The following is a 15,667-nucleotide window of genomic DNA, read 5'->3' as shown; positions in this document are numbered from 1 at the left end:
ACTACCATCCAATCTTCTTCATATATCGGGTATTTTGCCACCGTGAACAAAATTTAAGAAAATTATTAAATAGACCCTTGCGCCAAGCAAAAGAATCAGTCGATGATTACATAGGCCGACAAAATTTGTCCCACCCTCTAACCCAGAAACCAGAATGTACTATTCCGAAGGATTTTGGTGCGCAATTCCGAGGTCCAAATTTCTCAATTGGCTCTGGTTTTCCAGATATCCTAACCTAAAAGTGCCAAAATCGCGATTTTTTTACATATTTGAGGTTATGTTACCTGAATAGGTAATTTTTTGGTGAAACCATCAATGGTGTGTTAAAGTACTAGGTATACCTACTTATTCTTTAAAACTCACGATATTTTTCGTCTTTGAGAAATCTCGTGTTGAAATTTAGTAGTTTGACTTATTTCTCTATTTTTGAATATAATAACAACACAGCACCACAAACCTAAATTCATCGGCACCTTAATAAAACTTCATCCTATTTAGATAGTTTCTCTGCAGCCAATAACAACTTCTAATTGTCTTTCTTCTTCCCCCAGTTCCAAAGCATGCAAAATTCTTGGCTTCATAGCCTATAATTGTATTTAAACTAGCCATTCTAATTCTAGTTTGGTCATTTGGTCATTATTTCTCAAAACTCGCTAATAATCGCTAATATAAATTATTAAAATTTTACTTCTAAAAACTGCTGTAACATCGCTTGAATTTTGTCTGAATGTGACATTTTTGATAAAAAAACTGCAGTTCATCAAGCTCTAAGGTTAAAAAAATGGGATTAAAATCGCGCAATTAATAAATTGTTTACAGGGTGACTCAGGTATTTCATTAATAATAATTCAACAGGAAGTGCATATGACCCTGTACATTTGTAACTAAAAAACTGGGACGACCATATGATAACGTCCACGAAACTGAATGAATTGTTGTCAATCGGTACCATATCTGGCGCGACATAGCACACATAGATTAGGATCGCCCTTCACTTTCAACATGGAACCGACAAAGACAGTTGCAGTGCTATTCAAGGCGACTATTTCCTTATCCTAATGTCAATGCTCGTAAACGGCTATCAGATCTATCTTTTCCGCATGGCGCTACCAAATCCGGAAAAGGCGTTAGAAGTCAACAAACTGTTGCCTAATTCTACAAACGGCGTACCTGCCTAAACGTTATTTGCATATATCATTAGATTCGTGGTGATGCACATTGAATAATTTTTGTAACATCCTCTACGCAAATAGAGATCGGTATCTTTTGTAGAGGAATACTTATGCTGCTAGCGTACTAGAGTAATTTACAGTAACTGTCTACTGTCTTAATGAGGCTTGTAAATATGACTTTTTTTTTAAATTTGCTAATAAAGCAAATAATTAGTAAATAAATTGAGCATTAATAATTATTTTTCTTGCAGATTGTTGCGGTTACACCTTTTGATAGATGACAGTTGTTAAAACACTGATATAAACAGTGAGGTGCAGGTGAGTTCTGCATAATTTTTAGTCATAGTTCTATACAGTGTGTTAAAAGTTTGACTGCCATAATTTTACTAGGTGACTGTATACATCAATGTAACAAAAAATATGTGACATGGATCCTAAGCATAATAATTTTTGAGAATATCTTAAATTGCAATGTTAATCTAATCTAGTTTTGTTATTCATCGATAAATTTGACATCGGGCAATATGGCAACAGCGCAACGGAATGACAGTTCTTTGCTGACATTTTGAACACATCAATACAAAATTACCGTAAGTCAAAAAGCAATGAACTGAGATAACGAAGGTTAAGACTGTTACAATAAAGGAAATTTTAAAAAAATAATAAATATAATAAAAATCTTTTGGTGCAGTCTCAATTTAGAGTCATATTAGTCACATTAGTAGTTGTAAATACTGAATAGTATAGGTTTAATATAATAAAACATAAAACCAATGTTTTATTGCAATAAAAAGTTTCTGTTCCAAAATTATTCAAATTTAATCCTTGTAAGAGTATCTTCATACTCTTAAGAAATTTATTATTTCTACTATTTATCTATTCGAAAATAAAGTGCAAAACAATGAATTGTTTAATTTACTAAATTTATTTAAAATCTTCGCAGTAATTTTTAACATTTGGATCTTCATAATTTTTTATAAAAGGTCTGAAGCTCACTAAACAAAATCGTCAAAAATTGATTTTTTTTTAAATTTTTTTCTCGTTATTTTATCATTTTCTAGGAGGAAAAAAATCTCGATTCTGAAAATTTCAAATCGATGTTTTAATTTCCAAAGGTCACTCATAATTATTTTAACTTTCAAAGTAGTGTACATACCTATGTTTTCGAGCGACCTTACAAATAAATATCAACGAACTAATATTTTTTTTTTATTGAATTTAATGAACAGAAGATAGAAATAAATTACGAGACACTTCCTCCTCGAGGATTTTTTAAGTGTCGTAATTTATTTCTATTCTTTTGTTTTGTTCATCAAATTCAATAAAAAAAAATTATTAGTACGTTGATATTTATGTTTAGAGGTCACTCGCAAACATTTTTGGTACGCTACTTTTAAAGTTAAAATAATTATGAGTAACCTTTAGAAATTAAAATATTGATTTGAAATTTTCAGAACCTAGAAAATAATAAAATAACGAGAAAAAAAAATAAAAAAAAAATCAATTTTTGACGATTTTGGAAAAAATTTCATAATTTGTCAAAATACATAAGATTGTTATATATGCGCTGTGACGCAAAGTATAAATACTTCATTGTTTATATGCTGCTGTATTTTTTACTTCTTGTATTAATAATTTATCGTACTTTATAAATAAAAAATATTTCAAAAACCATACTTCATTTGAAAATTTTCTATTTTATCTTATTATTTCAAATTGAATTACACAAACAAACAAAAGTTGAATGTAATCCATTTAAAATTACTAATTTGTGTATTCATACGTTTATTTAAATTTCCCGCCACCTATCTACATTCATACTTTATTGCGCTGTTGCCGTTACTCCTTCGCGTTTTTACTTGGCGGACGACAACTCACAACTTTTTATGTTTGATAATTTATTTCTCTGTCAATTATGCGGTAACCTACCTTTTTTCTTCTCTCATCTATTAATTAATGATTTAAGTAAATGTTTATATTTTTTTCTTTTTACCATTTGTACATATTTTTTCACCCGTAATTCGATTGTAAGGGCATGGATCATAGAATTTCCCATAATAACCTATGTTAAATATACAAATTTTTGGCATTAATTAAAAACAAAAACAAATCTATAAATAATTCGAGAATATGATTTCGCATTGCAATACTCCAGATCCTCCTTATTCAGTCTTATACTGTAATGGCAGTGTGACTTATAACACCCTGTGTATTATTATAATTTGCACGGTATTGAATTTAAATTTAAATTTGCAAGGAAATAGACCACATTCCTTACGACGACGTCGTCTGGCACAGTAAGATGCTCCTTTATTTATAAGCTTAACAATTCCACATTATGTCGAAGTGGATGGTGTTCAAATTGTAGGACAAAAGTAGGATTATCCTGCTCTGCAGTAATTCAACGCGCCCAGCATAAATTCACCAGTATTCAGTTATAACATAAAGAGATGATTAGTTTAATTGATTAACCTGGTTTGGTAATTATAAACTCTTGCTATGTCATACACGGCGAATTATCGACGCAATAATCCCGAACATATTACAGTTAAATAAGCTATTTAATCCGAGCTCCAATTTTAGAGCCGTAATGAATGGCTATTTATGCGGAGTTTGGTCTGGCGTGGTATGGATGTGAAATATAGGTACGAGTATCGGAACAGGAAAAACTAGTTTTTGTCGCGTTGGGGATAAATTGGGCTGTCATTTGGGAATGGAGAATTTTTCAGGCTGACAAGGTGACGGTCAATTCGGCAAATACCAAGTTTTTGTGGGGAGGTGTGTAAAAATGCGTAAAAAATGCCTGTAAATGAGCAGGTGGCATGTACCAAGTATCAACGCTATTATGTGATTTTTAGTTTACCCTGTACCTTCCAATCTACCTTCAGATAAGTTATGAGACCCCAAGGTCATGCCACGAAGTGATGTATACAGGGTGAGTCAGTTTTTTGTAGACTAACTTTAACAGGAGATAGAACACATGTTTTTAAAAAGAAAAGTTCCTAGAAACATATTATGTCGTAGAAGGCTTCGTTTCCGAGATACAGTGTGTTGAATAAAATTTTTTTTTCTCGAATTTTTATTATAACTTATAAACGAATGCTTATATTTTTTTCATGTTTGGGAGATAATGCCTATTAATTAAGGGGCATAAAACAAGCGATAAGAATGTTTAAAAACTTGCACAGTGGCGGAGTGGAGGGGGAGCTCAACCCCTTTCTTAAACAGAACTTCTACGCCAATGACTATTTTTTAAAAAAACTGTTATTTTCATTATCTACATACAGTTTAACAAAAATAATGTCCCTTCTTCTGTTTCGAAATTCCTGTGAATTTCCGAGTTATTTTGATTTTTAGTGTTTGTTGTGGTACTAAATTAAGTAATTTATTTATTATCAATTATCGGCTAAATATTTAATTCTTTCAACGAAACCTACTTAAATATGGTTTGTTAAGGATTCTAAAAAGCCGAAATCTCTTATTCTTTATCTCTTTCCAATGTAGTCAAAATAAATATTTGTTTTATCAAGCTATACTCAAATACAAAACTTTTATCAGTTGAAATCTGTTACATTACATACATACAATACATTATTGTGCAGTTGCCAAAAAGTTTTAAGAAGTTTGTTCTAAATTCAAAAAATTTCTCCATAAATATTAACATCAATGTTTTTTTTTTTTTGTAATTTAGTTGCAGTACATTAGTATTTACGCAGGACATAATAAATAAGGATTGTTAAAATTAGTATACTAAACAGATTTCAACTTATAAAAGTCTTATATTTGAGTATGGCTTGATATAACAAATATTTATTTTGACTGCATTGGAAAGAGATGAAGAAAAAGAGATTTCGGCTTTTTAGAATCCTTAACAAACCATATTTAGGTAGGTTTCGTTGAAAGAATTAAATATTTAGCCGCTAATTGATAATAAATAAATTAATTTAGTACCACATCAAACACTAAAAATCAAAATAACTTGGAAACGCACAGGAATTTCGAAACAGAAGAAGGGACATTATTTTTGTTAAACTGTATGTAGATAACGAAAATAACAGTTTTTTTAACAAAAAAGTCATTGCCGTAGAAGTTCTGATTAAGAAAGGGGTTGAGCACCCCCTCCACTCCGTCACTGTGCAAGTTTTTGAACATTCTTATCGCTTGTTTTATGCTTCTTAATTAATAGGCATTATCTTCCAAACATGAAAAGAATCTAATAATTCGTTTATAAATTATAATGAAAATTCGAGAAAAAAAATATTCAACACCCTCTATCTCGAAAACGAAGCCTTCTACGACATATGTTTATAGGAACTTTTCTTTTTAAAAACATGTGTTCTATCTCCTGTTAAAGTTTGTCTACAAAAAACTGACTTACCCTGTATAAATTGCATAGCGTCAATGTAAATTTCAATTTAGATTTGTAACTTTGGAGTTCCTCTGTGTCCTGTGTCATAGGAATTGTTCTTGTTTTTTTTTTACTGTTGTAACTCAAATGTACCAATCAGAACAGTATACAAGTATATGTTTCAAAAAAAGATACAGTGTGTTGAAGTTGTTACTTTCCAAATGGTTTTCCTTAATTATCTAAAAATGTCAAAATTTGTACTCGAGTAAACATCAATTATGCGTTAAGAATAATGTGCAAACGGTTTCATTCTGAAAAGCAGTGTCGCCGATACAGGTAATTGGAAGGGTACAATCGAAAAAAAAATATGTTAAAAGTTAAAATTTATAAATTTAGTTATTGTGTTTAAGTAGCTTATGTTAATAAACTTGATAATTAAATTTTCGAAAGTCAATGTTTAATCATGATACAAAAACAACAACCTAATTTCTTCGAAAACGGCTAATTTTATCGAAACAGATGTAGAGTACCTTTTTTAAAGAGGAATGAGGAAAGTATTTAAAAATGCAGTTTTTTGCTTTATAAAATGACACCTGTCAAAATTTTGGCCCAACGATTGTGGTGGCAAGTTCATTCATGACTTCTCTGAAGGTGTAAAACATTTACTGTAACATGGTTTTATGAGCCATTATGGCCAACATAAAATATTAAAATTTCATTAAATTATAGATACACGTCGGTTCAAAAGTTAAAGCTGAAAAGGTAAATAGCTGGGTACCCTTGTATCTCTTTTAAGGGGCACTTTAGGATTTTATTATATGACAAACTAGTGTTATTTTGACCTTCCCTATACACTCCCAAGAGTATGCCATATACTTATCAGACACCCTGTATTACACAAATTTTGCTGCTACGACTTGGATTAATCCAAATTATCGATTCTTTACAATTTATTTTTAACACTCTCGAACTTTTAGCTAAGACAAGAAAAAGCCATAAACCCATTGCCGTCCCAATACCGAAGTTTCCTTCGTCTTGCTGTGATTTAGGCAACCACATTAACATGGGGAAGTAATGAGTGTAGCTTATAGGAAAATGCAATGAAATTATTCTGACGAATATGGTACCGTTAAAACGAAATAATTTTTTTTTCGTTTCGTTCTCTTAAATAATAAATCTTCGCGCTTTAAAAAAATTTGCCATCCATTACGCTTATATAAATATTTTTAATATCGGCCTTTCATATAATTTACGATACATTTTTCGTCGGCAAATTATAAGCAAATAAAATCTCCCTCGCCGAAGTAACTGGATGTTTATTTAATCTCTACCAATCTCTTAAAGTCCTACCTGACGCACTTTCTTATTTAATTTCCCTTTGCAAACGGTCCACGAAATGTACGGAATTATGAATCAAAAAGATGTGAGATTACTATTTAATAAACTGCGAAAAACCGAAACTTCAAAAGGGGTCCGCCGCCACCCAGCGGGTGCTTTATTAAAAATTAATTTTTCACTGGGTATTCTTAGAACCTTCATGTGAAACGCATGAGTATTTTGCAATAGAAACCCTGCACTTCACATCAAGACTTCCCTGTTGTACATATTTTCCGCTAGAATTTCACTTTCCGCTTCCGTTCTGTAAAGGATTTTTTGAGCCGCGTTATCTGTATTAAGACAATCACGTTACTCCTGTCCCCTGACTCTTTAATGTCTTCTTGGGGCTTGTAAATGAAAGTAGCTAAAGTGGAATTACCACAGTATACGTAATTTCTCTAAGATGGCTTTGTAATTTTTGTAAAATGGACTTTTTATAGGCATTTAACCCGAGAGAACGGGAACAAAGACACCGGGAGAGATGAAAAAATTCTAAAGTATTATTTTTTAATTTATAAGTAAATACACCAGGAAAACCAACAGCTAATAGCGAAGACATTTTAAAAAAAAATAATGATAAAATTTAAATTTTTCACCCATTTACAGGTAGTGGAATATATACAATTCATAGGTACTTGGATCTGGACTACAAAGAAACAATACAGAAATACTTAAATATGTACAATTTCACGAGATTTTAAGATTAGACTTTTTAATAAATGTCACAATTCAGGTGATTTCATCATTTTGCTTTGGTAGTACTATTTAATTGATAAATTGACTAGTTTTTAAAACATCAGGATATCGATTTATTTTATTTTTCAATTTAGTTACTGCATTTTTTGTATTATCTTTTAATATCTTTTATTTATAACATCATACTTTTGTAACAAGTTGTCACTAGTTAAGACTAGTTGTAACTTGTTAAGACTAGTGCCAACTAGTTAAGACTAGTCTAATATTAAATATTAGATTTTTGAAATAGCTAAGAAAAGACCTTAATAAATAGTCAGATTTATCATAAAAATTATCATAAAAACAAAGCTTGGAATTCTATATGCATTTTTATCTATCTTTTATTTATTTTCTATTTTTCTATATTTTATGTTTGCCACTACTTATTCGTAAGTGGAAGACACATTTAGTGAATAGAAGTATCAATACATTTTTTAAATATTTGACTAAACAAAAGTATTGTTTTAGTATCTATAAAGGAGGAGGTCCCTAAGGCCGGTTTTTGGCCTAATTTATTTTTGGCAGAAAAAATCTGAAAAAAATTTTTTTAGTACCTACTAGCAATACCGAATCGTTTTCATCCTAAACGGACCAATCCCCTCCTTTTCCCCTCCACCCCCTTAAATGAGATGACACACATTTACCTTGAATAAAACGAAAAAGAAAAAATCAACAATTATACATACATATTTGTGCATATTTGATTAGGCACTTTGAATTTCGTGATTCTGAATTCATAATAATTGTAATCAGTGATCCAAGAAAGTTTCTATAAACAAATATTTGAGGATTATGAAGATCTTTTTTTGTCCGCCATATGGAATACGTCGTTATGAATTTCGTAATTCTGCCTTCAGATTCGTAATCAGAGACCCAAAAAACCCTACTACACAAAAATTCATCCATTTTAAAGACATTTTAATTCTTTTGTCCGCCATATTGAATCCGCCATTTTGAATTTCGTGATTTAGAGTCCAGATTCGTAATCATAGACCCAAAAAATCCCATTTCAAAAAAATTCATGCATTTTGAAGACATTTCAATTTTTTTGTCCGCTATATTGGATCCGCCATTTTGAATTTCATGATTCTGAGATCAGATGCGTGATCAGCGACTCAAAAAACTCTTCATTTGTAAGATTCATAGGAATTGAATGTCTTTCGCGTCTCTTTAAAGATTCCTCTAATAAGCGATGGTTTCCCCGGCATTTAAAAGGGTGAAGGGGGAAATGAGGGAGGTTTAGGGCGGAAACGATTCAGTATTGCTAGTAGGTACTAAAAAAAAATTTTCAGATTTTTTTCAGCCAAAAATAAATTAGACCAAAAACCGGCCTTAGGGGCCCTCCTCCTTTACATTTGATTGCATTTATTTTATCTGTTGCCCTAATTATCCTGAGTACTTATTATTTAGTATCTATAACTTTACGTTTGGCTGTAATAAGCAAATATGTAGTTTGTTATTTTAAATAAACCGTTTATTTGTTGTAACAAGCTGACTTAAAGCATTTATTAATTGCAAATCATTGCATCTGTTGTCCTGATAATCTTGAATATTATTTAGTATAACTTTACGTTTGATTGTAATAAGCAAATAGTTTGTTTATTTTAAATAAACCGTTTATTTGTTGCAACGGACTGACTTATTGTCCGCATTCAAATATATTTATTAATTACAAATCATTGTTATATGTTTCATCTGTTCCTGATAATCTTGAGTATTATTTAATACGTATGACTTTATGTTTGGTTGTAATAAGCAATTCATTAGTTTACTTGAAATAAACCATTTGTCTGTCGCTACAATCTGACGTATCGTTGTCTGTATTCGAACAATGATCTCGTGCTCCTTGTTTTGTCCTGATAATCGCTGTGTTCCTCACACCTGCTCAGCAAGATTTGCATGACTGATCGCTCGTCCTGTAAAAAGGCAGTTCCCAACAAAAAATCCGGCTCTTTGACGACCGATCTGCCGGGCTGGGGCCGCTGCGGAAAGCGCTGTCATTTTGTCTGTGTACCCGGGAGAATAAAGATGCACTTTTCTGCTCGGTGCCCTGTGCCGTAAGCGGCCCATTTAGTCTTTTGTCCTTTATTCACTTTGAACTTTTTGCGGCTATCTACCAAAGAGAAGTACGCGGTTGTAACAAGACATGTCGAGCGGACGTGGAAAAGGATATTGGATTTTTTTGGCTAGTTAAAAATGAGCGTTGCCTTTGTGGATTATTCCAGTAGAAAGTGGATTTATTGTCCTCGAGTAGTAACGAAGATAATACACGTGGTATCTTTTCTTTCGTCTACGGTTTTATGAAATATAAAGGTTTTTGAATTATTCGAGCCTTTATTTTTAGTGTATTCGATGTAAAAGCCCATTCGGATTGCCTGCCTCTGTTAAAAAGCTTTTTTTGCTCGGGATGTGTATCCAAACTGTCAGGAAGAAGTAGCTACCCCTGAAACTTGTAATGAACCCTTCGACCTTCCCGGTGAAAATCAGCACGTAGCAGTCATTTTCATTCCGCAATTTCCATTTTATCTCCCAAAACACCCCATAGCGCTGTCATCAAGCTCGTAAAAATCACGAAAACGACCACATACATCAAACTTCGCGGTGGCGGAATCTGACGCTGTATTTCATCGCAGGTACAGCCTTATTACAGGGACCCATTCTCAACGGGCGAGTTGTCGCGCAGCTGCCCTTGTCTCTCTGCTATTTGAACAAATCTTTTTTTTAATGAACGAAAATACATTAAAATAACACTTAAGACGGCGATTTCTGCCACCAGGGATATTTTGGCGCTAGCATCACTTAAAATTATTAAATTACAGTATATAGCTAGGATAAGAACCTCGCTGTACAGCGGTAGTATAATATAAAGTCGATATAAGTATGACTTTTGAACAAAAGGTGTCACAGGCATATCGTAGAATTAATGTCAAATCGTAATACATTTATTAGACCGATCAAAATAACTACTGAGAGGGAAAAAAAAAGAAAATCTAAACAAGTAACACTTTATACAAATAATTACTACTGTCGTATAAAAATATAAAAATCGTTAGTTGCTATGTGAAATTTTGGCAGCCATTAGAGTATGGTGTCATGTCGCCACAATGGCGATAAATCGCTACATTTGGCAACTCTGTCTATGGGGTAGGTGAATAACAATCACGATCCGTAAAAAGACGGTCGCCGCAAAAGTAAATCAGCCAATAAAAAACAAATACGTCACCAAATTCCTCAGTTTATCTTCGTTCAACCGACATCTCTTTCTGACTCATTGCATATCCTATAAGAAAATAAGAGGCAAATTTAAAACTGTCACTTTTCTTGTACCACGTTCCTTTTAGCATAAAATAATAAATTTAATCAGTTATGATTATGATTAATTAACAAGTGATTTGAGTCTAAAATGTTACAATATTCTCTTGCCTTCAAAATAAAAATTGTGTACAATTTATATGATCTTATTGTATCTACTTTTGTCTTTAGTTAAATTTCAAATAACTTACCAAAGTACTTTAATTCTTTATAATAGGCTGCAACATAATTTATTTTTGTACGTACCAACTACAGTTATCATATTTATCCTTTTACAGTTGATGTTCCGAATTAAAAAAATCTTAAGTTTTTACAAGTAAACTATACAGTAGTTTTTAGCCTTGAAAGAGTAAAATGAAAGGAAGAGGAGGAAAAGTTATTCTGGCAGAACTTTTCATATAACATTTAATTTTAAGAAAAATTTTCAACTTTACAAAAATATTAAAATCACATTTCGATAGATACTGAAAATTTCCAGTTATACAACAATAACAATAAATTTAGTCCTTTTTGAAGTGAATGTAATCAGTTAAACTAGAAATTTAACATTTAACCTGGTTTCTTTAAGTCTTTTTCTTGATGATAAACTTAATAGCTCTGCTTGAAGATCGCGTTCAAAGTTTGAGTCTTCAAAATAAAATTTTTAAATTGTCTTGGTTAGCACTATAAAAATTATTATTGCAAATTGTAACACTACACCTCACTCCTGCCATTTTTACGTGGTAAATTAATATATTATATATATTAAACACTACACCATCAACTTATTAAAAACTATTATCAATAACTAACTAATTACTGCAAAATACCCAAACAACTATGAAAGATTTACTACTTGGAAAAATGTAAAATTAAAATTCCAGCCTTTTTTTCGTAAAATGTAAAATAAAATTCCTCTTATTCACCCTAACCGCGGACATATGAAGAAGCACAATGCAATTTTTATAACAACCGATATCCAGATCATACACTACACACTGTTGCCAAATCAAACATAAGCTCTCTAGGCTTTCTTGTCAAGTATCTTTGACCCTACCTCGCATAAGATTTTTGTGGTTATTTTGCAGCATTCCGCTGCTTGTCGAACATGTGACAATTAAACCTCGGACACCCTGTGTAGAATCTCACTTAAGTAAACCCCATCGATTCGGATAGGACACGTTGTTCGATGAAGCCGGCAAATTTACATACAAATTATTCTATTAAGGTACATTAAAATGTTTGAACAAGTATCGCAAGTTACACACAAAAGGTAAATATAACGACTCGAGTGAATATTAATACACGTCGAGATGACATGAAAGGGGAGTCTAGCTGAAAACATTAGTTATTCCCATGGGTACTGCCAAAGGTATGTAAATGGGAGGGAAGTACATTAAAATCGCTGTGGTAGGTTCCTGTCGCGGCGTCTTACGTCGAAAAATGTACTATACAAATAAAAAAATATATCAACTCCCTGGGATAACTCGGTATTTGTGTAGTATTCAGGGGAAAGTGAATATAGTGCGTGTTTCCCTAAATACGAATCTGAATTGCTTTTTTTTATCAAATAAATAGTTGAGACAATTACTTTTTCAAACTGTACTTTAATTCTTGAAGGAATTAAACTGTTGCTAGCTGTTAACTTTTTAAATCAATTGTTAGAGAGCGATAATTGATAACAATTTAGTAGACTAGCAACAAAATTATACCGTGAATAGATGCAGAATCAGATCTTTTCTGAACGGTTATGAAGATCAACGGAGGCTAGCCTCCGCTGTTCTGTTAACATGCCGTATTGTCGCCTCTGAAAATCCGCTACTGCCAGTTGACTTCACACCTGGTATGATATGCCGTAATGGTAAATGGGTAAAAAACAAACGTTTTGTTACTTTTTTATTATAGTTTTCAGTACGGTTTAGGAGAAGTTGTTTGTGTAGTGTGAATGCAAAACCTTATAAGTTATTTATTTTAGTGTCTAGTGACGGTGTTACGAATTTAGCGGACTGTATGTGAATGAACAAAATTGATTACGAAAAAATAAAAGCGACTGGTTGCAAAGAGTCATACCGATGATACAGCTCTGTTGGTGCAATGTACAATGGTCTGCAGCTTGTCAGATTTTAACGAAAATTCACTTGACGGTCAATTCACGTGCGTACACAAACGAGTCGGTTTTCGAAGTGCCGCTTGCAACCATTTTTCCCGTGAAGTAAAAATACTTTATACAAAAAAATATTACAAAAAAAACGAAAAATTAAATTGCAAACACAACAAATTTCTCTATGGAATAATTATTCAATGTTTTTACACAAAAATACTTCTTAATATCTAATACTAATACTAAATTATTACTTGCGGACGCAACAGACTATAGTGTATATTTGTGCTTTCATTTACAAGTTTGTGTATGATATTATGAAAAAGCATGTACACGAATCAAGAAATAGTTAATATGGTTATAGGTAGGCTTAGTGCATGTGCAGAATCTAACAGAGCCGGCGCGGGGGTCGGTGACCTTCACAGCTGACTCGCGCTTTGAACAGTTATTGCTCAGTTATATACGGAATCTTGTAGTAGTTGGTGTTGCGTCGATACCTTTCTTTTTTACGTCTGCTGTAAATTGTATTCGCCATGTGTATTTAAATAACTATTTATAAATAGTAACATAATTTACACTAACAACTATTAGTTGGGAGGGAAAATGAAGTAAAATGTCAAAAGGGAATTATTTCAAATGTGGTTTGACAGTGATCCTGAAGACTCTCTATTTTTTTATGAACTTACAGACGCCTTTCTTTCAAGCAATATTCCACTAAATAAATTAGAGAACCTCACATTCCGTAATTCTGTAAATTGGAATCACGTGGACTATCCCTAAATGAACAATTTGTGTAACCTGAGGGGTTATTTCTTTATTTATCTATCTACCGCTATGACCAGTATCATAACGGTATTACTGACAAAAGAGTTTACTATTAACTTCTCGAAAGGGAGTTTATAATTATCATTACACTTTAATTAATACGTGGGAACTTAGAAATGTTGTACGTTCAGAGAATGAATTTCAGATACTTACCGTACGTCGCTCATGTAGAATGTAATCCAGTGGTTGGTTGTATAGGGTGACACTTAAGTTGGAAGAACAAGAAAGAAACACCAAAACTTCCAGGAAGGGTTCTAGTAACAGTAAAAATAAAACAAACAAACAAAATAACGATACATCGGGCTCGAACAACATTATTAATTAATTTATTTACACGCGACAGCGTACCGAGATTCAGGGAATGCGAGAACCATAACAAAATTTGGAAATACTGTATTCATGATTAATTAACACGAGACTCTAAAACTAAGTACTGCTCAATGTGGAACCCAAGGAAAAACTCCCTTTTTTTCGGAGATTTCTCCTGAATTCGACACCTCGCTTCGACACGTCCATTTCTTGGGTCCAGACGTTTCTGTTCTTATCTTACTGGCGGGAACCCTGAATATCGAGACGCTTTGGCATAAATATACAATGATAATAGTTATCTAATTGACTGAATTTACACTGGTCTAAATATTGAGACTAAACTTACAAATAACCCTACACCTTCCTCTTGTGACCTCGTACCACAAACGATACGAGACAGCTTTTCTCGTGTTTTCGCGCGTTATTTAAAATATGGGTTTCTTTGTTCTGTCCCAGCAGAGGCTGGCGCCTTCCGGAGGCAACAGGTTATTGTCACATAGTAATACGTTTTCAAGAAGTTGCTTAACCCGAAGTGTTTTGGGATTGTTCTAATTATCGGTCTGTAAAATTATTAGTCTCCGCGACAAAAGCTCTTTAGACCACCCTCTAAATACATATGAGGTGCCCATACTACTTGACCCTCGTTTGACTGTGGTTATTCTTAGAAGTATTGAGCCCCAGTCTTTCTGAAAACCGCCCCATAAATTACTCGGATCTGGCTTTTGTTACATTTGATATAATGGATGATGTACAAAAAAATATATACGATACCAATAATATGCGCCCAGTCAATAGTACGATAAAAGAAAAAATGCAGAGTGTGTTGGAAAAAAGTCCAGGATACACCATTTTGGAAAACATATGTACAGTTTTATCTGGTACACATCAGGAGTTACCAGCAAATATATTAATATACGAGTATAGTTCATGCCTCAACAATTTCTCATACTGTCCGTTGTCAACAGTAGATGTTGAACGGTCATTTTCCCTACACAAGTTAATATTAAGTGATAAACGTCGTTTCACTAAAGAAAACTTAGAAAAGCACGTAGTAATATGTTTTAACTCCTTCCAATATGCCACGGAAGCTTTGTCTCAGCACTAAGGTTTATCGGGTAAGTGGTGTCATTTAAATATGTATAGGTATAATATCCTCTACTTAGCCTTGCTCTTTGGTAATAGTACCATGTTGAGACATATTTTCTGTAAACATATTAATATTTTCATTCGTGATCTGACTACGGTCCTGTTACACTCGGCGCCGCACTAAGCCTAGTGATATAGCTTTGATCAGATCCAGATATACACTACATAATTGTCTTTTTACATTTGCCACCAGGCTGCCAAACCATGCTGGATTTAAAATATTAAAATGACGGCGGAAGATATAATTTTTTGCTATACAATTTTTTTCAGTGCTCTCTAATTTGCTTCAAGCAATGAATTGAATAGACAATTAGTGATTTTTTGAATTTCGTCACACAGAAGCTGTAATTTTGTCTTTGAATG

General features: G+C 32.6%; 1 protein-coding gene across 1 annotated transcript in view; it reads left to right on the top strand.

Annotated features, from left to right (window-relative positions):
* Positions 1-1,421: 1,421 nt before the first annotated feature.
* Positions 1,422-15,667, top strand: part of LOC108909330 (leucine-rich repeat-containing protein 15-like) — a 50,987-nt gene continuing 36,741 nt past the window's right edge. Inside the window, exon 1 of the mRNA XM_018713643.1 lies at positions 1,422-1,490. The gene's annotated coding sequence lies outside the window, so the exon portion shown is untranslated. The remainder of the gene's footprint in view (positions 1,491-15,667) is intronic.

Source organism: Anoplophora glabripennis, unplaced genomic scaffold, assembly GCF_000390285.2.
Source record: "Anoplophora glabripennis isolate ALB-LARVAE unplaced genomic scaffold, Agla_2.0 scaffold427, whole genome shotgun sequence".
NCBI classification, from domain to species: domain Eukaryota; kingdom Metazoa; phylum Arthropoda; class Insecta; order Coleoptera; family Cerambycidae; genus Anoplophora; species Anoplophora glabripennis.
The sequence above is the reverse complement of the archived record's forward strand: the minus strand, read 5'-3'. Positions and strand labels throughout refer to the sequence as shown.